Source organism: Nicotiana tabacum, chromosome 12 (genome assembly GCF_000715075.1).
Source record: "Nicotiana tabacum cultivar K326 chromosome 12, ASM71507v2, whole genome shotgun sequence".
NCBI classification, from domain to species: domain Eukaryota; kingdom Viridiplantae; phylum Streptophyta; class Magnoliopsida; order Solanales; family Solanaceae; genus Nicotiana; species Nicotiana tabacum.
In genome coordinates, this window is record NC_134091.1 from 79,970,708 (window position 1) to 79,981,467 (window position 10,760).

Sequence of the window (10,760 nt, forward strand, 5' to 3'; positions counted from 1 at the left end):
ATGAGTCTACTTTTTTTTTAAGATACGAATTTTCATAAATAAAATTTGAGTAGTTAGCAGTTTTATCTATCTATACTAATCAATTAGGAGTAATACTTTTATTTTTATTAAAAAAAGAAAAAAAAAGAAAGAAAGAAGCAAAGAACGTGAAAGGAAAAACGAAAGAAATCAAAGAACAAAGTAAAGAAGGTGGAAAGAGAATCAGATAGTTGTAGTTGTAAATCCCCTTACGTGGCCCCCCTATATTTTGTCATTCCTTAATTCACTTATTTTTTTAGTGGGTCCCATCCCCTAAATTGATTTCCTCCATATCCTCTCTCAAAATCACGTGCCCACCTTCGATCCATAACCGAATTTGATTCCTTTTGATAAGAGTAGTGAGAAATCCCTAGCGCCTCAAGCTCGACCACTTCATATCATCGCTGCATCTCCGTCAACCCAACACCTCAAAACCATCAAATCATCTATTTTCCACCAAAAAGCCACTGTTATGTTATTCTTCTCTCCATTAGAACCACCATAGCAGATCTATTTACACCACCAGTAGATTGTCGTCTCTTAGCCTTACATACCATGAATACCCAGTTGCAATCTCGGTAAAACCTCAAATAAAATCCAGACACCAATAGTTTATTTTCCAGCTTCCATCATTATCGAGTTCCGAGTTTTAAGGCGAGGTATCTAAATGGAAAGAATTCGTGTCAGTGAGGTTTCCGATTCGAGGACCGTACGGCATCCGCGGTTCAAGTTCCAATCGTCGTTGCTTGCTATAGCAATTTTGCATCAAAATAGAAAGTTGGAGACTCTCGTTAATGGCAAAGCTCTATTTGAGGTCCATTTCTTACTCTGATTTGTAAATGTTCTCTCTGTGATCCTGTTATCAATCTTTGATGATTTATAATTGTTTTGCTGTTTCATTGTTTGTTTAAGATTTTGTTGATTGGATTCATTTTGTTGAGTTTTCATTTGATACGTTATTTGGGTACAGACATGGATTAGTTAGTTTCATCCATTTTAAAAGGGTGAATGCACGTGATTTATTGGGTCAATTGTTTTGGACTAAAAATTCGTCGAGAGCATAAAATGAGTCATGACAGTAATTAGAATTAAAAGCAAGTTTTGGATTGTGAGTTAAAAATAAATTTGGACTTGGCTATATTCTGAGGTCAGGCTTGATGTAATTTAGTTGCTCTTTTACTTTGACGCTCACTAATTGGATCGGCTGGAGCATGTTTTGGTTTAAAATTGGATTTGGGGTTTTGGTTAATAATGAAAAGGAATTTGAGCTTAAGAAAGATTCTGTTATTCTCGTGTTGATTCTCATTTAATTATTTGGGTCGTTAGGAGCATACTTAGGAAAATAATCACTTGTGAACACCGTAGTTTACTTTAGGCGCGATTAATAAATCATCGTGGACATGGGTACGGTTCCCGTGGCATGGTCACGATACGTAAATCCCAACTCAAGTACGCGTTTCACGTGACTTGACCTCAACTTCAAATAATAATAACAAACATGTTGTAAATTATGGGTGCGTTTCACGTGGCACGATTCGCAATATGTACAAAAACCAACGAGTGCGCGACATCGCGACTTGTTCAAAAAAATCCCATAAATACTAAAAGCGATTGAATTAATTAAAAGCGATTAGAATGTTAAAAATGCATGATAGGTTTTAAACATGTAACAAATCAGATAATTAGGCCCATTATTAATAATTAAACGACCGTGCTAAAATCACGAAATTCGGGAGTACCTCACACCTTCTCCCGGGTTAACAGAACTCCTTACCCGGTCTTCTAGTTTTTGCAGACTTTCAAACATAGTTAAATTTCCTCGATTTGGAATTTAAAATAAATCGGTGACTTGGGACACCATAAATTATTCCAAGTGGCGACTCTGATTAAATAAATAATCTCATTTCGATTAATGTCACTTTAATTGGAAAAACTCCCTATCCATCGGGAAAATGGAGGTGTGACAGCTCTGGCGACTCTACTGGGGACAAGAACCCAGAATCTCTGGTTCAGGGTTCAGAATTCGAGCTTAGAATAACTTTTATGCTTGGCTTTCTTGTGATTGTCTGATATTACATGTTTGGGCCTAATGTGCTAATTGCCGCTCATTTACCGCTTTGATATTCTGTGAACTGTATATAAACTGTTACGCCACCCTTCTTCTCTCTGAGTCTTCTAAATCTTCTGAGAAGCGCATTTGGTGTGGCTTCTTTTCTATTAGAGTGTCATATCCCTAATTTAGAACGAGGATCGGATCAGTTATAAAGCCGAATGGCCTTTTGGTTTCTGGTACATTGCCCTCCCTCCCCCCTCCCCCCAGCTCGAGCTGTCCTCTCGGGTAAGCCAGGTCTAGAAAAACACACCCCAGGATTCAAATCTAGAATAACATAGACTCATGCCGGATCCCTAGTAGGAACATTTGTCTGCATCACGTGCATTTGACTTTGGGGACTCAACACAGGGGTTGAGTCTGTCTAGGACATGTGTATCCCAAAATAAAAAGACCATCCTGATGCATCTTATGTGCTACTTGTTGCATTTGTTTGTTCTGGTTTGCATGTTGACTGGTTTCTAGAATAGGGAAAGAAAAATTTTTAAAAAAAGAGTGAGAGTTAGGTATTTGAAATCTGAAACTCTGCCGAAATTTTATTTTTTAAAAAAAGAAAGAAAATAAGCCAATATTTTCAAAAGTCATGTTTCCCCTATTCCGTCAAAACTGACAGAACTACGCGGGCCTGATTCTCACCGGATGTGAGATACGTAGGGAAACCTTATCGGTCCCGGCCCACAATTTTAAAAAATAAATCCAAAAAATATTTTTCTTTACTTACTTCTTTAGAAAGTCTTTCTTTTAGACCACAATTTTCAAAAAAATCAAAAACTATTTTCCTTTACTTCCTTCTTTAGAAAGTTTTTTCTTTTAGACCCCAATTTTCAAAAATCCAAAAATATTTTCTTTTAATTCCTTCTTTAGAAGTCTTTCCTTTGAAAATTTCAAATACAAAAAAAAAGAGTTTAAAATTAAAAATATTTTCTTCCTTTATAGAAGTCTTTCATTCAAAAAAAAAAAAATCATTCAAAATTCAAAAATATGTTTTTTTTTTTTTTTTGGAAGTCTTTCTCCCAAAAATCAAAAATCAAAAAAAAAAACAAAAGCCAAAAAATATTTGCTTTTCTTATGTAGTAGTCCTTCTTTCGGAAAAAAAAAAAAATAAATCAAATTCCAAAAATATTTTCTTTCTTCTTTATAAGTCTTTCTTTCGGAAATTAAAAAAAAACAATCAAAATCCAAAAGAGTTAGTTCATTTACTTTATTTCTTATCTTCCCGAACTACGCAAGATCTGATTCATGTTCCCATATGATATGTAGGCAACCCTCGTCAGGTTCGATCTAATGGTTTTAAAAAAAAGAGAGAGAAGAAAAAAAAAGAGAGAAAAGAAAGAAAAAAAACAGATTGATCATTCTAACATGCTTGTTGTTTTGAAATAAAACCTGGTTAAAGGTAGTCGATTTGTTGGTTTGCAACGGCGAGTCACAAAAATAATCCAAGATCCCTCGAAAATAAAAACATTTTCTCAACCAATGGAACAAGCACCACTATTGTTGATCCAAAGTCACGAAAAGGCAAGTAGGCAAGTTAGCAGTGAAAAATCAAAAATGGAGGCAAATGTGGGGTTGACTTTACCAGATTTGAGCAATAGGACATGGCATGCTTGGGATGATTTGAGGAAAGGGAGACATAAAAATTCTTCCAAGTCCTTTAATAAATGAGTTGCTTTGAAATTTTCCCATGTCGTCAGTCCTGAAATCCGACAGTCAATATTGGAAATATTTTGATCAAAAAGCCAAAATTTGAGTGCTGAATCAGAAGGAATATAAAGGTTGAATGTCGTAGTAGTGCTGATGTACAAATTTGTGGCAAAGATGTTGCTTAGTAACTAGAAAGTCACTCTTCTTTTATCCATGGTAGCTTATTTTTTCTTCTTTTCTTCTTCTTTTTGTGTTATCGAACCCTTATGTCCGTTATTCAATAAAAAAACAGTCAGTCATTTTGTGTCCATTTTGTGCATAATTCTTTTCACGCTAATTCTAGTAACATGACATGCATGTGAAAATTTTGGCCAGATCTTAAAAAACTTATTTAATATTGAATTGGATAAGTGAGAAAGAGACACTTTTGAAGATGAATAAAGACATGAAATATTTGAAAAATAAGCATGAGCCAAGTTTACATGGGAACCAAAGCAGTCATGCTCATGGAATTTAAGGATCTCTACCTTTTGAATCATGAGAAGATCGGGCTTAAGAATAATCGGACGGGTTGAAGTCTGTTTAGCACTATGAGATAGAAAGTGTTTTTCAAAATAAGGTGTATTATAGACAACTTGAAATGGATCAGTTTAGTGGAAAAATGCATTTTTTACATCAAGATAAAATCCAAGAAAAAGTCACCCAAATTGACAAGGGTCATTCACTGCGAGGAAAGTATTGCTCATACAGCTTTACACTGAAAAAGACCCAAAAAGCAACATGTCCATCAATATTGTGATTGTGAAGGGCTTACATGATTGGCATTCTCGAGGCTAGGAGGCCTTTTTCTGCTATCCAAATACTTTATACCCTTCGTTACCCCTTTTGAACTTGTGTTATTTTCTTTGACCACCCTCTTTTGGAATCAAGTGTACAGTTGAAAGTAAAAAAAAATGAAATGAAAAATGAAAAGAAAAGTTCATGCCCCAAGAGTACAAATTGGGCAATTCTTAGATAGTTCAAGTGAAAAAAAAGAGAGAAGAAAATAACAGTCAAAGGTCCATTTTCCCAGAAAATAAAAGTTGGGGCAACTTATTTTGGAAACAAAAAAAAAAAGAAGAAAAAAAGAAAAAAAAAAGAAAGAAAGATGAAAGCAAAAAAAAATAGTTAGGTCAGATGTATAAACTACGTTTGTCCTGATTCCTTTTTAAAAAGGATACGTAGACAGCCTTACACGGTTCGGTCCAACCAAATAAGAATTCAGAAGAAAAACAAAATCAAAAAATCGCCAGTATCTGAAACCGGGGCAAAGATTTTATTTCACTTTTGAAAGAGTCGATTCCAAGAATTGTAAGTCTACAACTCCCTCATTTTGAGTCTACTTTGACCCTCATGTCGTCCATTCTTTCTAAGCATTTCCAAAAGCCTTCCAAACAAGACCTCCTGATCAGTTTTGAGAATGCCAAGGGAAATCCGCAATGATCAATGGTTGTCATATGGAGGACATGGTCATGGTTCTCACTCAAGGAATCAAGAAAAATCAAAAAAAAAGAAGAGAAAAAGAAAAATGAGAGAGTCTTACTAGTGAAAACCCCCACGGGCACTGTAAGGCGACTGTAAGTAGAGAAAATAAATGAGAGAGGCTTGTTGGTGAAAATCTCTCAGGGCACCACTAGTCGAAAGTGAGTCGTGAATCTGATGCAAAGGATTGGGACGAACAAGCCCGACTTCAAAGGTCATAAGAATGGTAAAAGGGAAGATTGGATTAATTTGATAGATCAGCCGTTATTCATGTCATGATCATTAAGGCTAGTTATTGAAAAAAGAAGAAGAAAAACTCTTCCCTCTTTCCTTCCCGACAGGGGCATTTCTTGTTAATACTGTTTCTTTGCATCATTGTGTCCCTTCACTCTGAGTCAGTCCTTGTCAAAACAAGCAAGAAAAGATTTCAAAATCTGCTGCCAACTTTTCAGTTGCACAAAGTAAATTTGGCCAGCATACTCAAGTGTTACAGTCAACATGCCTTGAGGATTCATGCAAAGGCTTCCCCTCAAAAGACCCTTGTCAGTCTACTTGACTAAAGCAAGCAAAGATAACCTCGAGGTTAATCAGGGGCTCTCTGTAGTACTGAACAGAGACTATGAAGTGTGCACATCATGCAAAAGGCGCATACCCAGATGCGACTCTCTCTGACAGACAAATTATCCCAAAAGCAAGAAGTCATTCAAGATATCAGAAAAGGTCACCTAAGCAAAGATCTCTAGTTGGCATAAGGCTGATTGAGCCACAAATAAAAATGGTACTGGGTTGAAACAATCAGGGTTGATGCAGAGCAAAAGTCTCTTAAAATCGACTCAAGCTGATTGAGCAAAAGCTAAGCTGCCCAAAACTCAAGGCCACAAACCGACCACCACTTTCAAACTGACAAAATTTTCTTTGTTTGAAATAGGAACAAAGCAGTGCAAGGAAAGTGGTTCAAAAAAAAAAAAAGAAGACAAGAGCCGACAAAGGGAAGTTTCTCAAATCTTTGCCTTTATTTGTCTTGCTAGTGTGCATAAAATCTTGCCATTGCTCTTCACATTTTTTTCCTCCTAGGGTAATACATCCTGGTCTGATTGATTTTCCTTCCAATAAAGATCTTAGTCTGATGAATCATTCTCCTAAGATAAAAAGCCCTAGTCTGATGAATTTTCTCCTAGGATAAATGTCTTAGTCTGATGATTTTTTCTCCTAATATAAGAAAACCTAGTCTGGTGAATCTTTATCCAAGGATAAACGTCTTAGTCTGATGAATTTTGCTCGTAAGATAAAACAACCTAGTCTGATGAATTTTCTCCTAGGATACACAGTCTTAGTCTAATGAATCTTTCTCCTAAGATAAGAAAACCTAGTCTGATGAATTTTTTCCTAGGATAGAAATCTTAGTCTGATGAATATTTCTCCTAATATAGTAAATTAGAAAACCTAGTCTGATGAACTTTCTCCTAGGATAGACGTCTTAGTCTGATAGATCTTTCTCCTAAGATAAGAAAACCTAGTCTGATGAATTTTTTCCTAGGATAGAAATCTTAGTCTGATGAATCTTTCTCCTAAGATAAGTAAACCTAGTCTGATGAAATTTCTCCTAGGATAAAAAATCATAGTCCGATGAATCTTTTTCCTAAGATTTAAACAAAAAAAAAAATTCCTAGTCTGATGAACTTTCTCCTAGGATAGAAATCTTAGTATGATGAATTTTCTCCTAGGATAGAAATCTTAGTCTGATGAATCTTTCTCCTAAGATAAGAAAACCTAGTCTAATAAATTTTCTCCTAGGATATAGAAATCTTAGTCTGATGAATCTTTCTCCTAAGATAAAGAAAAAAACCTAGTCCGATGAATTTTCTCCTAGGATAATTTAAAAAAAAGGTCAATTTCAGTTTCTTTAAGTTGTTAACCTTAGTTTTCCTTTGGTTTAGGGGTCCCGCCTGAAAAATAGGGTCAGTTTTTTTAGTTTTCTTAAGTTGTTAATCTTTAGTTTTCCTTAGGTTCAGGGGTCCCGCCTGGAGAATGGGGTCAGCTTTTAGTTTTTTTTAAGTTCAGGGGTCCTGCCTGGAGAATAGGGTCAGTTTTTAGTTTCCTTATGTTATTAGTCATTAGTATTTCTTGAGTTTAGGGGTCCCGCCTGGAAAATAGGGTCAGTTTTTAGTTTTCTTAAGTCGTTAATCTTTAGTTTTTCTTAAGTTCAGGGGTCCCGCCTGGAAAATAGGGTTAGTTTTTATTCTAGTCAAGCTCAGTTTATAGTTTTCCTTAGGCTCAATCTCACATCTAGGAGACGCACTTCCTAGTTTGAGTTATTCAGTTTCTAGGAGATGCACTTCCTAGTTCAAGTTTTACCCCTAGGAGACGCACTTCCTAGTCTGGGTCTTTCAGCTCATTCTTTTAGGAGACGCACTTCCTAAATTGAGATTTCACTTCTAGGAGATGCACTTCCTAGTTTGGGTAGTTTGAATTTATCCCTAGGAGACGCACTTCCTAGTGCAAACTGGGGCAGAAAATTTTATTCGTTTTGTTGTTTTTGTTGAAGGCACCCACCTGGAGAACGAGAAAATTTATTTCAGAGTTATTTCAAGTTTCGAGTCAGTAGCAGGCGCCTACCTGGAGAACGAGGGAAGTCATTTCAGAATTCACTTCAAGTTTCAAGTCAGTAGCAGGCGCCCACCTGGAGAACGAGGGAAGTCATTTCAGAATTCACTTCAAGTTTCAAGTTAGTAGCAGGCGCCTACTTGGAGAGCAAAGGAAGTCATTTCAGAATTCACTTCAAGTTCGAGTCAGAGGCACCGGGAGCCCGCCTGAAGAACAGGGTCAACTTTCAGTTTTCAAGTTCAAGTCAGAGGCAGCAGGATCTCTCCTGAAGAATAGGGTTAACCTTCAGTCTTTTCAATTAAAATCAGAAGTAGCACAAGCCGCCTGAAGAACAAGGTTTGCAAGCTCAAGTCTACTCCAAGTTCAAGTCTACTCCAAGTTCAAGTTTATTTCAAGTGCAAGCAGCAGGATGCCAGCCTGAAGAACATGGTCAATTTCCAGTTTTCTTCAAATTCAAGTCAGCGGGATGCCCACCTGAAGAATAGGGTGAATTTTCAGTTTTATGTTGAAGGATCAAGTGAAGATTCGAGGAAGATTCAAGACAAGAAGTAGATAGGATCTTGTATTTTTCTTTTATTTTGCTGTAATTTTTGCTTTCAATTTATGATGTAAATGGCAGGGACCACGAACCGAAGCCTCGATGGAACCTCACTCAACACTCCAACTCATCATTCCATCACTCTCCTTGAACTACACGCGACCTGATTCCTTTATAACCCGGGATATGTAGGCTGTCCAAAACCAGCACTTGGTTGCACCCTTTTTTTTATTTTCTTCCTCTTTTGAATAACGATATAGTCAAAATTAGTCACACGGTTCATTTTATCTTTGCCTGAAAACTCTTCATGTTTCCAAGCAAAGAGGGGCAGCTGTGAGCACGTAATTTTTGACCTTACATGATTTTTTTTACCACCTAAATTCAAATAGCTTTTAGGTTTAATTTATATTTTAGATTTTTATTTTTTTACTTTTTAGTAAACCTCGCGAGATAAATAGAAAACAACAAAAATAGCCGCAATTTTACATTTTAATTGTGTTCCCATTTTCAAAAGAAAGAAAACGTTCCAAAAAATATATTTTAACGAGTCTACTTTTATTTTTTAAGTTAAGGATTTTCATAAATGAAATTTGAGTAGTTAGCATTTTTATCTATATATATTAATCAAGTAGGAGTAATATTTTTATTTTTATTAAAAAAAAAAAGAAAGAAAAAAAAAAGAAAAAAGCAAAGAACGTGAAAGGAAAAAGTAAAGAAATCAAAGAAGAAAGAAAAGAAGGTGGAAAGAGAATCGGATAGTTGTAGTTGTAATTCCCCTTACGTGGCCCCCCTATATTTTGTCCTTCCTTAATTCTCTTATTTTTTAGTGGGTCCCATCCCCTAAATTGATTTTCCTCCATATCCTCTCTCAAAATCACGTGCTCACCTTCGATCCATAACAGAATTTGATTGCTTTTGATCATTTTGTTTTGGAGGGACCACACATTTTTAATATTCTTTTCTTGTTCTCCAAGCCCATTAATCTGGTGGGAGTTCTACATAACAAAGACACACACTACACAAAGGAGAGATAGTGAGAGCAGGGGAGAGTGAACGAAAAACAGAGTGGGGGAGGACGAACAGGAACAGAGCACGAATTATGAGAGTAGTGAGAAATCCCTAGCGCCTCAGGCTCGACCAGTTCATATCATCGCTGCATCTTCGTCAACCCAACACCTCAAAACCACCAACTCATCTATTTTTCACCAAAAAGCCACTATTATGTTATTCTTCTCTCCATTAGAACCACCATAGCAGATCTATTTACACCACCAGTAGACTGTCGTCTCTTAGCCTTCCCTACCATGAATACCCAGTCGCAATCTCGGTAAAACCTCAAATAAAACCCAAACACCAACAATTTGTTTTCCAGCTTTCATCATTATCGAGTTTCGAGTTTTCCGGCAAGGTATCTAAATGAAAGGTATTCGTGTCAGTGAGGTTTCTGGTTCGAGGACCGTCCGGCGTCCGCGGTTTAGGTTCCAATCGTCGTTGCTTGCTATAGCAATTTTGCATCCAAATAGACATTGTAAAGTTGGACACTCTCGTTAATGGCAAAGCTCTGTTTGAGATCCATTTCTTACTTTGATTTCTAAATGTTCTCTATGTGGTCCTATTATCAATCGTTGATGATTTATAATTGTTCTGCTGTTTCATTTTTTGTTAAAGATTTTCTTGATTGGATTCATTTTGTTGAGTTTTCATTTGATACGTTATTTGGGTACAGACATGGATTAGTTAGTTTTTTAAAAGGGTGAATGCATGTGATTTATTGGGTCAATTGTTTTGGAATAAAAATTCTCCGAGAGCATAAAATGAGTCATGACAGTAATTAGAATTAAAAGTAAGTTTTGGATTGCGAGTTAAAAATAAATTTGGACTTGGCTATATTTTGAGATCAGGCTTGAAGTAATTTTATTGCTCTTTTACTTTATCTCTCAGTAATTGGATCGGCTGGAGCATGTTTTGGTTTAAAATTAGATTTGGGGCTTTGGTTAATAATGAAAAGGAATTCGAGCTTAAGAAAGATTATGTTATTCTCTTGTTGCTTCTCATTTAATTATTCGGGTCGTTAGGAGCATACTTAGGAAAATAATCACTTATGAACACCATAGTTTGCTTTAGGCGCGATTAATGAATTATCGTGGCCATGGGTATGGTTCCCGTAGCATGGTCACGATACGTAAATCCCAACTCAAGTGCATGTTTCACGTGACTTGACCTCAACTTCAAATAATAATAATAATAATAAATATGTTGTAAATCGCAGGTGCATTTCACGTGGCACGATTCACAATATATACAAAAACCAACGAGTGCGCAACATCG

At 36.1% G+C, this 10,760-nt stretch overlaps 1 long non-coding RNA gene across 2 annotated transcripts; it reads left to right on the forward strand.

Moving 5' to 3' along the window:
- Positions 1 to 250: 250 nt before the first annotated feature.
- On the forward strand, positions 251 to 8,806 carry LOC142166897 (uncharacterized). 2 transcript variants are annotated; one of them, XR_012697382.1, is made up of 2 exons: positions 251 to 832; positions 3,522 to 8,806. It is a non-coding gene; the product is annotated as an uncharacterized LOC142166897 (long non-coding RNA). The 2 variants fall into 2 exon arrangements; XR_012697383.1 differs by having other exon boundaries at positions 6,219 to 8,806.
- The last annotated feature ends 1,954 nt before the right edge of the window (positions 8,807 to 10,760 follow it).